Source organism: Anomalospiza imberbis, chromosome 11, assembly GCF_031753505.1.
Source record: "Anomalospiza imberbis isolate Cuckoo-Finch-1a 21T00152 chromosome 11, ASM3175350v1, whole genome shotgun sequence".
Lineage (NCBI taxonomy): Eukaryota > Metazoa > Chordata > Aves > Passeriformes > Viduidae > Anomalospiza > Anomalospiza imberbis.
This window is the reverse complement of record NC_089691.1, coordinates 19394755-19411915: the sequence shown is the minus strand read 5'-3', so window position 1 is coordinate 19411915 and position 17161 is coordinate 19394755.

The following is a 17161-nucleotide window of genomic DNA, read 5'->3' as shown; positions in this document are numbered from 1 at the left end:
TGCGGGATGTGGAATGCGGGATGTGGGATGCGGGATGCGGGATGTGGGATGAGGGATGTGGGATGAGGGATGTGGGATGCGGGATGTGGGATGCGGGATGTGGGATGCAGGATGCGGGATGCGGGATGTGGGATGCGGGATGTGGGATGCGGGATGCGGGATGTGGGATGCGGGATGTGGGATGCGGGATGTGGGATGCGGGATGCGGGATGCGGGATGCGGGATGTGGGATGAGGGCTGCGGGATGAGGGCTGCGGGATGTGGGATGTGGGATGCGGGATGCGGGATGCGGGATGCGGGATGTGGGATGTGGGATGAGGGATGCGGGATGCGGGATGCGGGATGCGGGATGCAGGATGCGGGATGCAGGATGCGGGATGCAGGATGCTCAGCCGCGCTCCTGCCGCTGCCCGCGTCCCGGTGGCCGCTCCAAGGACGCGTGTCGCCCGGAGTGACCAGGAACAGCCCGTCCCACACCTTTCCTGCTGCACATCTGCTGCTCCTCACCCCCTCTCCGCTTCCCGACCCGCCACGGGGCTCAGCGCTCTGCCGAGCGACTGAAATTGCTGTGAAATGAGGGCAACGCTAATTAGTGCAATTAGTCCTTTGCTCTTTCCCTGATGGAAAATGAAGGCAGCGGTGGCCCGGCGAAGCCAGGCGTAGCTTTGCCCGGGGCTGCGAGGGTGTGCGCAGCGGGGACGCGCTGGCACCTCCCTGTGCCTGCCGAGCTGACCCGGGGTTAATTGAGAGCAGGTCTCTTAACCCATTTCGCTAAGACAAATTTGTTGCCCGTGTCCCTCCCGGCTGTGGGATTATGGCTTTCTCGCCTTGCTGGTGTCCCGCCAGCTCCAGGGCAATCTGTGGGCTCTCTCGCCTGGAAAGGGGATGAGGCAGCGGGAACATCCCCAAGCCAGAAATTAATCCAGCTCCACGCGACCAGAAACTTATGCTCTGTAGCTGCAGAGATGAGCTTCCCCCCACCATTCCAGAGCTAATCCTGCCCAGAGCTGGTTTAGCAGAGTCTCGCCTCCCCGGTATCTACAGGCACGGAAACTCAGCCATTTTGACATTTCTGGCTGCGAATCCTGCCCTTAGCAAACACACTTGATGCTGATACAAGGTCTCTTGGCTGCCTGTGCTCGTACCCATCTGTCGCGGTGGCACCGTGCCCGTGAGCAAGATGCTCTGCTATATTTGCCGCAGCATAGGTGCCAAGCAGACCAGATGTTTTCAGCAGGAAAGTGAAACGGGGAGGCCGGGTCCTTTTTTAAAACTCCTGGCTCTCTTGGCAGCTCTGCGGGGTGCAAGTGTGTGATGGCCCCTTGCCTGTCCCTGCCAGCCCCGGCCACGTACCCCGGGTCTTTGGGGTGTTGGCTGAGGCAGCCCCAGGGCTGCTGCCTGCGGAGGGGCAGTCTCAAACTGCCTTCGGCTGCCCGAGGAGCCTGGAGGCACAAGGTCCCGTTTCGGGTGCTCGGGGACAGCCGGAGGGACGGTGTGGGCAGCGGTGCCAGGACAGGTGCAGGGAGTGGTGTGGGGCTCTGCCAGCGCCGAGGAGAGCGCACAGCGCACAGCTGGGATTTGCATTTCGGCACCTCTCCGCAGCCTGTGAGTCAGCACTTGCTCAGCCCTCAGACGAGTCCCAGGAGAGACGGTAAATAAGATGTTATTTTCCTCTCCGGCAGAGCAGTAATTTTCTGCCAGCCCACACGAGCAGGGAATTGCAGCGCCTAATCGCAGCCCCTTATCCCCTCGGCAGCGCTGCTCAGCCCCGGGAGAGCCCGGCAGCAGGGCAGAGCCAGACACGGGGTACAAACACGGGGTACAAACACCGAGCAGGGAGAGGAGGATGCTCTGCCTGCATCTGGAGTCTCCTCTGGCAGATGGGCTGCACCCAGCTGTGCCTTTTGGGGCAAAACGCAACGCAGGCTTGTGCCCCATAGCCTCGAGAGCAGGCAGAGCCTTCCCGAAGCTGGGGGAGAAAGCAGGGGGAGCGTCTGGCTCCTGGTTGCTCTGAGGAACTCGGAGTTTTTCAGGCAAAGTTAAAAAAAAAAAAAAAAAAAAAAAAAAAAGCATCAGTAGCAGTTGGGAGTGTTTCAGGAAACAACTCGTTGGTATCTGCCTCACCAGTGAGAGAAAAATCAACCCGACAGGATTACAGCCTGCTTAAATCCGGGAATAAAAGGTGTTTGAAGTTCGTCTCTATTAACAAAACCCCTGGAGTTTTTTTTCTTGATATTGTTGTCAGGGAAATGTTGAGGTTGGAGATATCCGCCCCGTGCGTATTCTGGCTCGCCTGTCAGATGGGAGAGCTGGAAGAAATGTGTGTGGGAGCTTTTTCCTAGTGCTGCGACCACTGAATGAGACAAATTCCAGGTAAACTGAAGACTGGCCACCTATAGCCGAAAAAGGAATGTGCTTCTTCAGGGTTACTTACTGACAAAATAGAAAAATTGCATGTAAAACACAAAGCAGGGAAAATGTTTGATTAATTCTTGTGAAAATCTGGTTGGTTCAATGTTTATTGTTCTGATTGACTTAAAAACTGAGCTGCATCTGTGTTATTCTAATTAAGCAGCTCAGTGCTTCTGCAGTGTCGTAGCGAGCATCTTGTCATGCAGTCGAACTCTGGAAAACAGTTTGAGGGCTCCTGAGACCAAAACCTGTATTTTTATTGCTTTTGGCTGCTGATGTTTGTGGAAGTTGGAGCAATGACCTGATAATTTGCCAATCACCATGAAACATGCGCTGTTAAACTTCTCTCCCGGGTGTCCCACGTGAAATCTCGGCTGCTTTAGATGCTTTGTTAAATACAACTGAGCTTTTTTAATTTATGGGCAGTTGTGATAGACCTGGGAAACTGATGATGCTGGCTTTCATACAGATGAAACTGGGTTTTTTCAGTGCAGAAAGATTGAACTTGCACTTTGTATTAGCTAGCGCCTATGAGGTCTAAGCCAATTTGCTGAGCCAACTCCCGAGCTTGCAGCATTTGTTTGTTTTAAAGTAGTGCTGGCCAGAAAACAAAGATCCTGTAATACTACTGTAGTGAGGCCTTGGGTTTCCGTACCTTTAATTACAAAACCTTGGAAAACTTTTTCTACTGGAATTAAAAACTGTTGAGAGACAGAAATTCATCTTCTGTGGACAACAAATGCCTATGGAAGAGCCACTGCCTGCTACTGCTGCTGGAGGTTCTCATCAGCAATTCTGTTCATCAAAGCTGACATGGTTCCCTCAAAATAAGCTGGTTTCAGTAAATCAGTGCACTTTTTTCCCCACCCCCTTTCAAATCCAGCACCCAGGAGGATTCAGAATGATTTCTGACCTGCCTGAAGCAGAGAAGGACAAGTCCCTGTGAAGCCTGTTCCTGATGCAGGGAGGCTGGAGCAAGGTTAAAGGCAAGAAAAAGACTCCTCCTGGCAAAATTAAGCCTCAAGGTGTATTTAATGAGATTAAAGTTCCCTGGTTGCTCTCTCTTGCTTTCTTCCTGTCCTACTTAATTTCCAGCTGAGCTCCCTTCCCAAGCCAGTGACCTCACAGGAGCCACTGGGGATTCTGTGGGAGCCCTGCTGGGTTGGAGAGGTGGCTGTTCCTCTGCAGCACCCACAGGTGACAGGGTGGAACCCCCCAGGGTGCCTGAATATCACCTGCTGTGCAGGATCCTCTTTCTCCCAGCAGGATCTGGTGCCCCAGGGACACAGAAGACCCCAGGAGTGGAGCAGGGCTTCAGGCACAGCCACAACCCCAGGATGGGGCATGGAAGCACTTCAGCGTTCAGGACCTGCCCTCTTGCCCATGGCTAGTTTTGTCGTGAGTCGGTAATTTGGAGCAGAGGAACAATTTGTTACTGTTCCAGCAGAGGAATAAATTGGTGCTATTTCTTCTCCCCACCCCTTGGTCTCAGCCCCTGCCCTCCTCACACCTCTGCTAAGATGCTGTGATGAAGCTGCTGACCCGTTTCTGGGACCTTTCCCATGATTCCCAGCATGGCTGGGGAAGGATTTATGTCAGCAGAGATGCTGCTCATGTTTCTCCCACGTGGTGCAGATGCCCAGGGGAGGTGGGCATGGAGGATTCACCCTGCAGGGCCAGCCCAGGGCTGGGCCATCAGCCATCAGCCATCAGCCCAGGTCCTGTGCTGCAGCCTTGGAGCAGAGGAGACATGAGAAGTTGGAGAGGATTTGCTTTACCTGGCAAATGAAAGGACGAGGCAATGCATGAGACACCAGCTGGACCCCCATCCCCTCTGCCAAGGGGCAGACAGGGTGTTCCTGGGCTCTTCCCACCTCCCCTCTGCCAAGGGCTGCTCTTGGATGAGACTGTCCAATCTGCTCTTCCCCACCCCAGCCGGTCATTCCCTGAACCCTTTTGAAAAGCTGGGACCTGTGCAGCCCCCAGTGCTGTGAGGCCCTGGCTCAGGATTGAGCCCCTGGCGTGGTGAATCCTTGGGAGAGGCTGGAGAAACCCGAACACAGCAGCAGCAGCTGCCTGCCAGGTGCCCTGGCCAGCCCTGGCTGCCCGCCCAGCACTGCCAGGGCTGTGGGATCTCTGCTGGCACTGGCATGTGCCACCACTCACTCCAGACCTGAGGGCACCTGGGAGGGGCAGATGCTGTCCTGGGGAGTTGAAGGTGCTCTCCTGGGGCATCCTCCTTCCCAGGGATGCTGTCCCTGTGTCCCATTCGCCCCTGGCACTGCTGAAGGGGAACCCATCATTGAAGGGTATTTTTAACATCACCTTGGTAAAGTGTAAAGGCTCCAAGGCTGTTGGCAGACAGAGAGCTATTCTTCTCATTTTGATGAAGAAACTATTTCCTTGTACATCTGGTTCATATTTTTCTTTAGGTTTCTGCCAGAAACAATTCTGAAAACAAAACGCAGAGCCGAGCAGAGTGAATGTATACATTCCTGAATGATTCCTTCACCACTCCTCTCCGACCCAAACCTACCAGTCCTCTTCACAAACCTTCTCTTTTTTTTTTTTTCTTTTCATTTTTCATTTCTTTTTAATTAGTTTTCTTTTCAAAATGTGGAAACATATGGCCTGATTAGCTCTGGAACACTGCTGCCTGCATCATATATAATGATCTACATTTAGAAAATAATTACAGCAAATAGGACGAGAAAATACTCCATCACAGAATTCTTTTAAATTTTTTTTTCTTTTTCTAATTGTTTAAGCCTATTATCTCTCCAGTCAGATTTGTCTGGAAAGCCTTATTAATGACTGTGTGACACGAGCCTCACGCTGGGGCCTTGTGGCTCAGAGATGTGTTTTTCTTCAAAACGCAGGTTTCAGGCCAGAAAAGGGGAAGCAGCAGCGAGTGGAGTTTGAGGCCACGCTGGGCTGCACACATCCTGCTTTGGTCCACGGCCACAAGCAAACGTGGGCAACTGGCCAGGGGGGCTTTGCTGCTGCAAACCTGGGTGGGTTGGGCTGTGAAAAAAGATTTAAACAAAGGGGAATAAAAAAACCCCAAAGGGAGAGTGATCCCCCAGATGCAGCCTACCTAAGCGGCAGTAATTGAGAGGGACGGGCCAGGGAGGTCACGGGTGGGTGCACCCCGAGGCTGGCGGTGCCACCTGTGAGATGGATGGCACCCACAGCGTTGTCATAGCACCACACTCCCTCTCCCAGAGCCGCTGCCGAGGGAGCTGAGAGCCGCCGGCTTTGCCTCACTGGGAGCAGAGGCAGTGTGCTAAGGGAGACATGTGCAGCCCCAAATTATTTCTGCTGCTGGTGGGAGGAGTGCAGTTCCGTGTGGCAGTCAGTCTCCACGCCCTCACCGAGGTATCCAAGGGATGCCAGGGCTGGAAGACCACGTGTTGTGCAGGTGATGCTGTGGAAATGCTTGAAAACCTTTTATTGAGGCAGGTTTGTGTTGTGAGAAAGAAATCAGCCTCGGGAGTAGGACCCCCCCCTTTACCTCCTGCACAAACATCTCCAGGTTTTCCTTGCTGGCCTAGTGAGGCGGCAGTGCCGGGTTAGGATAGAAGAGGCGAGTGGCTGGGACACGACCTGCAAAGCGCTCACTGTGTCTCGCCTTGCTCTTAAGCCCCTGTAGAAATGTTTATTTGAATGCCTGTGGAAGTGCAGGGAGTCCTGTTTGCAGAGAAATGGGCTGGCTCTGGAGGTGGGGACACCTTTGCTCAGGGGCTGCGTGATGTGCCCTGTGGGACAAGAGGAGGGCTGCGGGTGCTGGCAGGGTTATGAACCGCAGCCTGCTCCTTCCCTGCAGAGAGCTGCCTGCTTTCACTCCCGTAATTGCACGCTTGGAAACGCTCCTGCTAAAAGACCAAAATGACTGATTGCAAAAATTGGAAAGGATTAAAATCTCTAAAACAATGCAAAAGGGAAGAAAATAGATGAACTAGCGAGGGAATGGGCTTATCGCTTCTTGAGCAAACAAACAAGTGAAAGCTAATTTTCTGAGCCAGCAAATGAATGATTAATGAACCAAGCCACGATTAACCCTTCATCGGGAGCTCACCTCCTCGGGTGACTGCTCTGCACAGCTATCGCTCTGCTTCACATTGGAATAAAGACACAGTTTGATGGTCATAAATCTGTTGCTCAGGTTGTATTTCAAAGGGCTCTGGCGTAGCAGGTATATCTGGGGAAGGAAGAAAATATGGTTTAAAGATGTTCCAGATGTACAGTGGGATGTGATGTTGTTTCAAGAGCCACCCATTTTTGTGTCTTTCCCAGCACGGTAATAAACAAGCCCCCTTGACAGAGGCACAACATATTTTGAAATATGAACTTGTCTTTTCACCGCATTTTGTTAAATGATTAATTTGCCTTATATTAACTTAAAATGAGCTCATTAAAAGATTTCTTTTTTTCTTTGAAAGCACAGCTCATTATATTATCATTTTAAGTAATTAAATCAGAATAAATGGCTCTGTGAAGCTATTTTAATGTAACATCTAATTATATCTGACCTAGACACTGAACTATAATCATTAACTACATGAACTGTGTAATGTTCTGCAGACTCTTTAATAATTTATATGGGCTGGATTCAGCTGCGTGGAGTTGTAAGCTGAAGTGGTTGGATGCTGTGCACCTGTAGTGGTGCGGCACAGCTGATGGCAGTTTGCTTCTCAGGCAGTTTCCAGCCTTTTCTTGGCTTTTGGAAGTTTTTCCTGTGAAGCTGTGCAGGCCACAGGCTTGGTTGGACCTGGCTGGGGCTGCTCCTCCTTTATTGTGTGTACAGAGATCGGGCACATGTGTGGTGTGATGCTCTGTAGGATGCTCTAGTCAAGGTAATATACAATATATTTAAACTGTATTAGATTGTGATTTGGATGTTCTCACACGAGTGGCCAGCCTCAGCTACAAGAAGTTTTGGGTTTGCTGTGTTAAATTGTGTGCTTGCTGTGTCTCCTGCAGAGGCTTATTCTGTCCTTCCATTTCAAGAAATTTTTTCTGATCTGTTTGCATACAGCTTCCAGACTCATATTCCCTGAAAGACTCATTTGAGTTAGGCTTAATCCTGGAAATAAGTTTGTTTGGGGAAGGAAAAATTGGTTTGTGGGAGTTTTAACCTTTCCTTCCTCAAGGGAAAAAGAGAGGGGCTGGGTGCTGCCATGGCAATAGATTGTCCATCCATCTTCCCTGCCCCGCCATGGGCTGGGTGCCTTGTGGCAAGGGAGCAGATGTACCATGTTGTAGCACATCCAAAAATTGCTGGTGCCACCTATTGGTGGAAACCTGCAGATTAAAACGTGATTAATGTGTGTGATTATGCCCTCTGCTTATCTCTCCCCAGCTGACAGGTGGGTCAGACCAGTTCTGCTGTTAGTTTTTGTATCGGTGACTGTTGGCAAACATTGCTGGCATTCCTGGTGTATCTTGGGTGTGATTTGCAAACAGGAGGCTTTGCTGCGGGCAGGCAGCTGCCAGGGGACACGTGCAGCCCCAGGGATGCCTCTGAGGACAGGGCAGGTAGGCAGCTCTGCAGTGGAGGGCAGAATGAAAAACCAGTCAATGGTGCTGCTGGATGTGACAATAAACCCACTGGGCTTAGAGAAATTTTGGGTATTCCTACAGAAATTCTGGGTATTCCGTGCAGGGGGAGAGGTGGTGTGGTGTACCCGGTGTGGGTGATGATGCAGAGCTGCCTCGGGGGCCCCACAGGCAGGGCACAGAGATGGATAATCTCTCCAGCCACGGGAGATCTGGGTATGGATGCAAAGGCTTTGCTGTGGAGCCTCTGCTCTGTGGATATTTCCAGCCTCAGGGGGTTTTCCAGCCTTGCAAAGGAGGTGGGGGAAAGCTGAATCCCTGCCTAGGGCCCTGCTTCCTCCTGCCTTCTTGCAGGGGACCTTTAGCCAAGCCCTGATAGCCACAAAAAGCCCTGCTGGCCTCCTGCCTGGTACGCTTAAGCAGTTTTATAGCTGTCATATAGAACAGCCCTATATTAGCTTCAGGTTTAGTGCTCCCAGGAAACATCCAGCCACAGCACTGACATCATGGACTAAAGGCTCCAAAGGTTCACTTGCTTAAGTGGCTATTTGTAATAGAGTCTTTTAATAAAATCTCATTAAAGGAGAGCTCCTGCCCAAGCCCTGGTTCCTGAGATTGCTGGAACACAGCACCAAGGCCAGCCTCAAGCTGCTGCAAGAGGCAGGGGAGAGTAAAAGGGGCCCTGCAAGGCTCTAGTGAGGGTTGGAGAGAAGTGCTCGGTGCTCATCCATGCTGCTCCTCTCTGGATCCAGAGGAGTAGAAGAGCCTTGTAGACTGCAGAGTAAAGGATGAGCAGTGCAGAGGGAAGGAGAGAGAGTTACTCCCAGCTTTTGCACAGGGACAACCCTGGATAGGAAGGACTGGTGGGAGACAAGAAGGGCTCAGACTTGTCTTCAGTTTTCCCTCCCCACCACAAGCTCAGAAATGCTGATTATCTCAGCCCCTGAGCAATGGGCAGAGGATTCAGGCTGCACCTGAGTGAAGACACTGTGCTCTGGTGCTCCCAGGACTTTATGTTTCCTGTTGCAGTTTGGCTGATCCATTTTACTCTGTGCTTGAAGAATAATCTGAATTCCAGGGAAGAGTTTTCTAAACACTTGTCTCCTCTGTAATTTTACTGTCATGTCATAGAGAGGAGCTGCTTGAAAGACTTCAGGAAAGAAATTATTCTCTACTTCAATCCTTGGGGTTTTTTTTGTTGTTTTTATTTTTTTTAAGTACCTAAAAAAAATACCCTTTGATGTGAAAATTATATGCACTTAGAGATATGCTAATAAGAAAATGATTGGAGAAATGTTGAACATGGAGAACAGCTCATTTCCGGGCTCTTCCCTTCACCACCTGCACCCCTGACAACCTCAGTCCCACCTTTCCACATGCACATCTCTCTCTAAAACTCTTCTAAAAGCTGCTCTTATTTTCTCTGGGTTCATAAGCAGATCCCTTGTTTTAACTGGGGGGATTTTTAAAAATTCTTTTTCAAGTGAAGGGCTTCACACCCATTCTGTGGATTTGCCAGAAGGATGGTGGTAAAATTCCTGCTCAGGAGATGCTGAAGGACCAGCAGTTCTTTCCCAATCTGGACTTGGGCTGTGCACTGATCCCAAAGCCATCACCAGTTGTGGCAGAGCTAAAGCCTCTCAGCAGATCCCTGTGATCCTTAGGGGTCCCCAGCCTCCCTTCCTTAGGCACGGATTAAAAACCTGCTGCTGAACGAATGCAAGCTGCCTGTGCTGGCCCCTGATTTGGAGGGGATGCAGCATGCTCTGGTGTCTGCTTGCTTTCAGAGATGCCTTGCCTGTGGTTCTTTACATATGTGAAATGAGATAAGCCAGGGGGAAAAAAGGATGGTTGAAGAGTGGCAGCCAGGATTGCATCTTCTTGTTTTCTTCCCTTGCTGTCTTCAAAAGCAGAATTTTAGAGTCAACAAAGGCAGAGCCGGTATCATCGCAGCTGAGGGTGGGTTTGTTTATAGCAGGTGCCCTGCTGTGTGCCTGGTGTGCTGCTGCAGATAGGAAAAGCTCTTCCAGAGAGCCTGAAAAGCACGAGATGTGGCCTGTCTGTGAAGTGGGATGGTGGCTACCAAGGGCTGAGGTTTAATGTGCCTCTGCTGTGGTGTCCTGCTCTCTCCGTGTCCCAAGTTCCTGCTGGCATCGCTGGCTGATGTCAGGGCAGCAGCTCCTCAGGCCATGGGTGGTGGTCGGTGCCATTAACACAGAAATTAGAGCAACTGCTGCTCTTCCTTCAGAGACCAACACGGTGTTACAGTGAAAACTTCCAGTGGCAGCTCCTGCCTGTGCTCACAGCCTGAAAGGGGCAGGGAAGGCATCCTTTCACTGATTAGCTCTGATTCCCCTGCTGGGGAATAGCCTGACTTACTTTATTAGTGGTTTTCCAGGTGGAATTCTCAGTAGATAATATGCCTGCGGGACTTAGCACGAGGCAGAGGCTGCTGCTGCAGTCTTACCTCGTGTTGTCATCGCTCCTGTGCTCTCCTGGTGTGTCCCTTTCCTGGCTCACCCCTCAGGGAGCCCTCCTGCATCCCTCCTGCACCCCTGTGGCTGCCCCAGATGCCCTTCCTGTTTGTGGGGAGTGATCAGCAGCCTCCAGCACATCCCAGTTTCCTGGAAATCCATGTCCTTGTGTTGTCTTTCCCCTGCTGTTGGAATCTGGGGTGAGGGGGGAATACTCTTCTTGTGTCTTCCTTTTCCGACTTGCTTTTTTTTGTATGAACATCTGTTGAACCACAGGTAATCATGTCAGGAAAAAAAAACCTAAAAAAACTCTTCAAAAGAACCCCAATGTATTGAATTTCATCCTGTTTTACAGGGCTGCTCCAAATCAACTGGTTGCATTAATTAATTAAAAGAACTTTGGTTTCACAGGTCCCCAGAGTTTATACCTGAATTCCATGAAAGTATGCAAATCGTATGTAGCAAATGTTGCCCTTGCTCATGTATTATTTGCTTCCATATTTTTTCTAATTGAGAGAGGCATTTAAAAATATCTATGAAATGTAAAATATACATTATAAGATGTGGCAGCTTTGGCACCAAAGGAACTCTGGATATAGGAGTGCACATGCACCCACCGCATCTGTTCCAGGGAAAGCTGCTGAGCACTGTAGGGTTGGTGACCAATGCTCAGAGTTACATTATACATTCATCCTAGTCCAGCAAAATCTGGTAATTTGGGGTGGAGATGCTCTTCATGCCTGGTTTCCTTTGGCAACTTGCTCCATGCTCGTTTTTGTTTCTGGCAGGAGCACAGTGGGCTCTCTGTTTGCTCAGGCCCTGGTCCTGCAGATGGTTCAGATCCCCAGGCTCCAGCTTGGGCTTTGCTCTGCATCAGTGTTAAACAAATCAGTTCATGGAAAACTTGCATCTGGGTTTGAGGGCTTGGCTGTAGGCAAAAAAATTCTGCTTTCAGTCCTAAATTCAAATCACTTGGAGACACGAGTAAATTTTTGACCTTGACAATGGGCAGAGGAACAGGTGAAATTTCCCTGCTAACAAGACCAACTTTGGATGGGCTGGGCCTTTCTGGGGGGGTAAATAACATCCTAATTATTTACATATACATACATATATATATATACACACGCACCCACACCAGGCACTGCAGAAACAAGCCCTATTTATGAAGCCTTGTATTCAATAAATCCGTTGTAACAAGCTCTGACTTTCCCATAAATGTGCCAAACTATGAAGTAACTTGCATAGGGTTGCACAAGTGCTTTTGGAAGGTTGCTGTTACCTGTCACGTGGAGGCAGTTTTGATCCTAGGATCTCAGGTTTCATCTGGGAATGGAGATATTCTGGCTGTAGAGAGGCTATTAGAGGAAAGGTATTTTAAATGGCAAAGATGTGTGTGTTGTGAATGTATTTAAACCTGTCGGTACTTGGAGCCTGGTACCTGTGCAGCAATGAATCACAATAAATAAATGCAAATGTCCAGAAGAACAAAAGGAACATTAAACAGATAACAAACGCTTCACTGGGAAACAGCACAGTTTCAGAGTCCATAAATAAAACCCCCTAATCTAATAAATGTTCTGGAGATAACTGGAAAAAATACGGAAATGGTCACTTGGTTGTAAGGGAGCATATTTCACTTGTGCCTAGCAAAAGGACCCGAAGCCTCTGCAGCCGAGTTGATTCATGGCCCTCTGTGATGTCCTGGTTATCCCCAGTCGCAGCAGGTTTCACGCAGCAAGTACTCCAGTATGTCATTGTCGAGTTAATATTTTAAGGACAAGGGAGAACAACCAGATTGTAGATTGCTGATGGGTCTTTTCCTTCCCCCCCCCCACCCCCCTTTCTTGTTTTTAGGAAACGGGCTACTGATAAGGGAAGGAGCTGCACAGCAAGGACTGCCTGATGGGCTAATCGCTGGGAAGATGCAACTTCCTTTGAACTGGCCAGGAAGAGGAGGTGAGTCACGGTGGATGGATGGTCTGAACGTGTGCCAGGATGGAGCAAACAACACCAGCTCCCGTGGGACTCCAGTTAAAATGCTGGGCCAAGCTGGTGTGAAAGGCCTGCCTGGTAAATTTGTGATGTGTGCAGGAAAACCGGAGAGCTTTGGCTGCAGCACTTCTTTTATTGTGGGAGTTCCTTCTCATCTTCCTGCTTGTAGCCAACGCAGTCTGCATCCCTGTACTTCACAAAACCCCAGGAATCCCTGGTGGGTCCTGGCTGGGACAGGTGACAACAGCCTGTTTCCAGCGCAGTGGTGCTCAGAGGGTCGCGTGTGCTCGTCTGCCTTCGCCGTTCCCCCCTTTCCTCTCACAGGTGACTTCATCTGATGCTGGTGTCACCCTGGGCATGGTGCACATCTCCATCAGAGAGAAACTCAGATGCTGCTCATGGGCTTCCTCATCCCAAATCTGCCAGAAGCCCTGTGGGCTGGTTGCTGCTGAGGAAGGATGTGTTGGGTGTTTTGCTTGGGTTCTTTTCATGCTGAGCTGAGGAAGGCTGAATTTGGTGTGTGGTCTGTGCATTTCCATGAGGAAATGCTCTCAGTGATCTGTATCTGCTCTGGCCCTGGTGTTTAGCCAGGGAAGGATGGTTCCTGCTGTCTCCTTAGGGTGTGTTTAAGTTGTTTGAACAGCAGCATGCAGTGCAAAGCACCTGGTGCCAAATCTGCCATCACTGAGCTGTAAGGGCTGTCCCTTCTGCTGCCAACTTTGTGTTCTTTTCCAGGCACAACTCACCTGAGAACGCGCCTGATGAGTTATTAGAGGGGGGGAAATCAGCAGAAAGAGGTGTGGGGTGTGTGCCAGGAGCAAGGGCACGCTGTGTACCTACAGGTGTGTCCCTCCCTCTGGGGCCAGAGGAGCCTTTGGGGACAGAGCCCTTTGGGGAGGTGGCAGACACGGGATTTGCCTGGCAGCTGCTCCGTGCCTGCTGCTGAGATCCAAAGCTGCCTGTGTGTAACGCTCACGCTGTGCTCTCGAGTTAGCTGTGTCTGAACTGAAGAGACTCCTCAGAAGTCTATATTAAGCACGTTAAAAGCTGAAACAGGCTCGGGCGGGTGCTTTGATTGATTTTCTGACTGTGCGTAGCGTGACGTTACAGCAGGGAAAAGACTCCCAGCCTCGGCTGATTCTCCCCCTTTGCTCTGAGTGTGGTTTTTTGCTGTGAGTGATGGGGATGGTGAGACAAGCTCGTGCAGACACCGACCTGCGTGCTCTGTGTGAATGCAGAACTTCCATTAACCCCTCTGGATCACCTGCAGCAACAGATCCCTGGCTCCTGCTGTCCCTGGGCAGCTTGGAGGAAGAGTATGGTTGGATAATAAATTGCAATTACAGATCTCTTTATTCACTGTAGTCGGTTAATGTTGATTATTATATTTGTAGATATTTTGAATTTATTTTGGTAGAAGTGAGACAGAGTCCATGCAGCTTGCATTTCTCCAAGCAATGGTCCCAGAGCACGACAGTGTGTACCTGTGCAAATGCAATTTAACAGCATTTTAGAGTGCTGATAGTGACTTAGATGGAGTTTAAAAAAAAATATTTTTTCCTTAAAGAACTCAAACACAAAACAATGTGATTCCAGAGCAGCGATGCTTTTCCAGGGCTGTTTGTCACAGTTCAAGCACCGGTGGGGATGGGGAGGAGTTTGGGATCTGGGCACCTGGAAAAGGCATCGGCTCAGAGACGAGCTGAGAAAAGTGAGAAATTGTGAGGTGTTGGTTTTGGCAGAGCTGCCCTGTGCTCTGGGGGGCTTTTCAGAGCCTGTATTCCCATTTTCTTTTGGGAGGCCTTCGCTGGGTGAAGGCTTTACACCCAGAAACATCGTTTTGTGTGCTGCCTGTTGTCAGGGCTACAGAGACTTGCAGACGTGCATGTGTGAAAAATGCTCAGTAAACAACCAGAGATTTCAGGTGGAGGGTTTTAAGAGCATCACATCCTGTTAACACACACTTAACACCTTCTGCTGGTGTGGTCGTGCAGGTTTCACCCTGTCAGTGATTGCTGGCTGGAGCAGGGATGTTTAATGGTACTGGGTGACCAGGCAGCTCCATCCATGGGAAGTTCACAGCTCCCTGCCCGTGAAATCCCTGCCCATGCAGCCCCAGAACCCCTCCATGTGTGTGATATGGGGTACAGGACCTGCTTTATCTGCTGCCTCTTGTCAAAAGGTCCTTTCCCCCTTCACACACCATCCTCAATGCCGTGTTTAGCTCTTGGCTTTCTCAGCCTTTCAGCGTCCAAGTGATAACATCTGGTCTAGCACCAAAAGGGGAATAGCACTTGTAGGAGATCATCGGGAAAAAGATGAAACTCTGGGTTAGAGTTGGAGCCTGCAGTTAATTCCCTGCTTTCAAATAGTGTTTTCTGAGTAGGTGATAATCACTGGGCCTTTCCCGATTAATTAAAGGGCTTTACAAAGCAAATGATGTGGAGAATATGCAGCCTGGGAGAGCAGTGGGTAGGAGAGGCTGTTGGTGTCCGTGTGATTTTCATCTGGTCTGACAGCCTGCCTTGGTGGGTGGAAAGGGGGAGGGAAAGTTCACTCCTGGGAAACAGCCTGAGCCTTTCCCTAGCTGATTTTGGGGCAGGAAGAGGAATTTGTAAGGTGGAAAGTGGGTGAGGCACTACATCACTGGTTAACTGGGAAAGATTGAGCCTCCAGTGGAGAAGCAAACCACAGTCCTGCTGCTCCTGCCAGTGGGAGGCAAGGTTGTGTCACCATCAAATATTAATGTGTGATCTCCAGACGATGCTTCAGAAATGTACACCAATGCTCTTCGTGTTTCTTTAAAATCCATGGGAGCTTTGCCACTGAATTCTATAAGAAAGAGACGATATTCCAAGGTTGCTAATTTAAAAACTTTTCATCAGTAGCACTGCAAAATTAAAAAAAAAAAATCAAAGCTGTAACTGTTGCAAGAATCAAACTTGGATTTGAGGAGGTTTGGTGGTTCTGGTTCTGTGTGTAAGAAAAATAATCTCAGATAAATTCTGAGCTTGTTCTCCATTGTGCCTTTTACCACCTCTGCAGTCTCTCTCAGAGACACTCAGCCCCTTGAACTGAGGGTCTTCCTGGGTGTCATTTTAGTTCTTTAAACTTCCAACTTCACTGCTAATATTTTACTGTTGGACTTGAGAGTCTTAAAGGTCTTTTCCAACCTAAATGATTCTGCAATTCTACGTGGTAAATGTTGAAGGTCTGGAGGTTTAATTGAGAAGGAAGCCTACCTGCACAGAGACTTTTGTAAGAAGAAAACTTTATTTCTCAGGTGGGATCACATTACCCACCTTCAGTCTTTTACCCACGTTTGGGACCTGGGTGAATATGGCAGCACTGGTAATTAGTGTGCCGTGGCCAAGGAGGGTTGTTTGACACTAAGGTTTTACATTAAGACTGCAGGAAGTGTTCCTGGACTCTCAGCATGACTGTGATCAGATCCATATGAGGACAGGGATATCAAATTCCCCAGCTCCCCGCAAAAATGTTGTGATTAATCACGCTGAGAGTTGCAATTAGACCAAATAAAAGCAGCATGTTAAAGAAGCCAAGAAGGAGGTGAAGTGAATGTTATTTATGAGCAGGAGGTTTTGGGTTTGTGGAGCTTGCTTGAAATGTGTCAAACAAATAGAACCGAGATAAATGTAAAATCAGCTGACTGCATATTACCCTGGAGGATTTGAAATGAGTGTTGGGGAGGGGAAGGAAGATCATAATTACCCAGAGGAAAAGGACTAAATCTGTGGAGTGGAATAGTTATTCATGTTAATTGTGTCATCATTGCACAGATGCCGAGGGCGATGCGCTGTGCGGTTTGGCTTGCACGCTGTACCAGGGGATGGTTAATGGGGTGGGACTTTACAGAGCCTTGAAGGAGATGGTCCATCAGACCCCTTCTGAATGTTCATCCCTGCTAGAGGAGAGCTGTACAGGGATGTGGGAGTTGAGGAGGGGGGAATCTCTGCTATTAGTACGGCACCATATTTGCAGAAATTATCCCAAACTTGGCTTGTCCTGTTTTCAGCTGCTCTTCAGAAGCTTTTCCATCAGCAGAGTGATTATCATTGATTAAGATCTATTGTGGCTTAATTAAGCTATCATATGGCACCTTTTCTGCAACTTTCTTAAACTGACAGCAATGCTTCATCTGGCTTTCTTTGCCTCTTCTTCCCTTAGTTATAAACCTTGTATTGGGTGGATTTTATGTTGGTTCTTTCCAGCATATTTTATGGCTCTTCAGCTTTCCTTATCTGTTTTTGTGCTGTGTGCTTGCAGAGATTTATGGGCTGAAGTATTAGATGCAGAGCAGGAAAGGGGGAAACAGAGCTAAACCCATTAAAATCCTGGAATCCAAGCATTGAGGCATCAAGTCTCTTAAAGAAATGAGAGGAAAGCCTGAACTAGGACATGTATGTGAAATCCCTGTGCTCTGGTCTCTGGAAAGAGCAGGCTGGGATTGTCATCCATGTCCTGTGGTTCAGGCTGGGGAGATTAGAAAACTGGCAGAAGGGGCTATGCTGGAGCTGCTCACTGTCACTGCAGTTACTGGCTCTTCGTGTGCTTGCAGAGTTGGGCTGGACAGGGTGCATTTAGGGGGTGTTACTGCTGGGGAGAGCTGGTGATGGAAACTGAAGGGACTCCGAGCAGCCTGGTCTAGTGAAAGTTGTCCCCACCCATGACTGGGACATGGAAACCGGGCGATCCTTAAG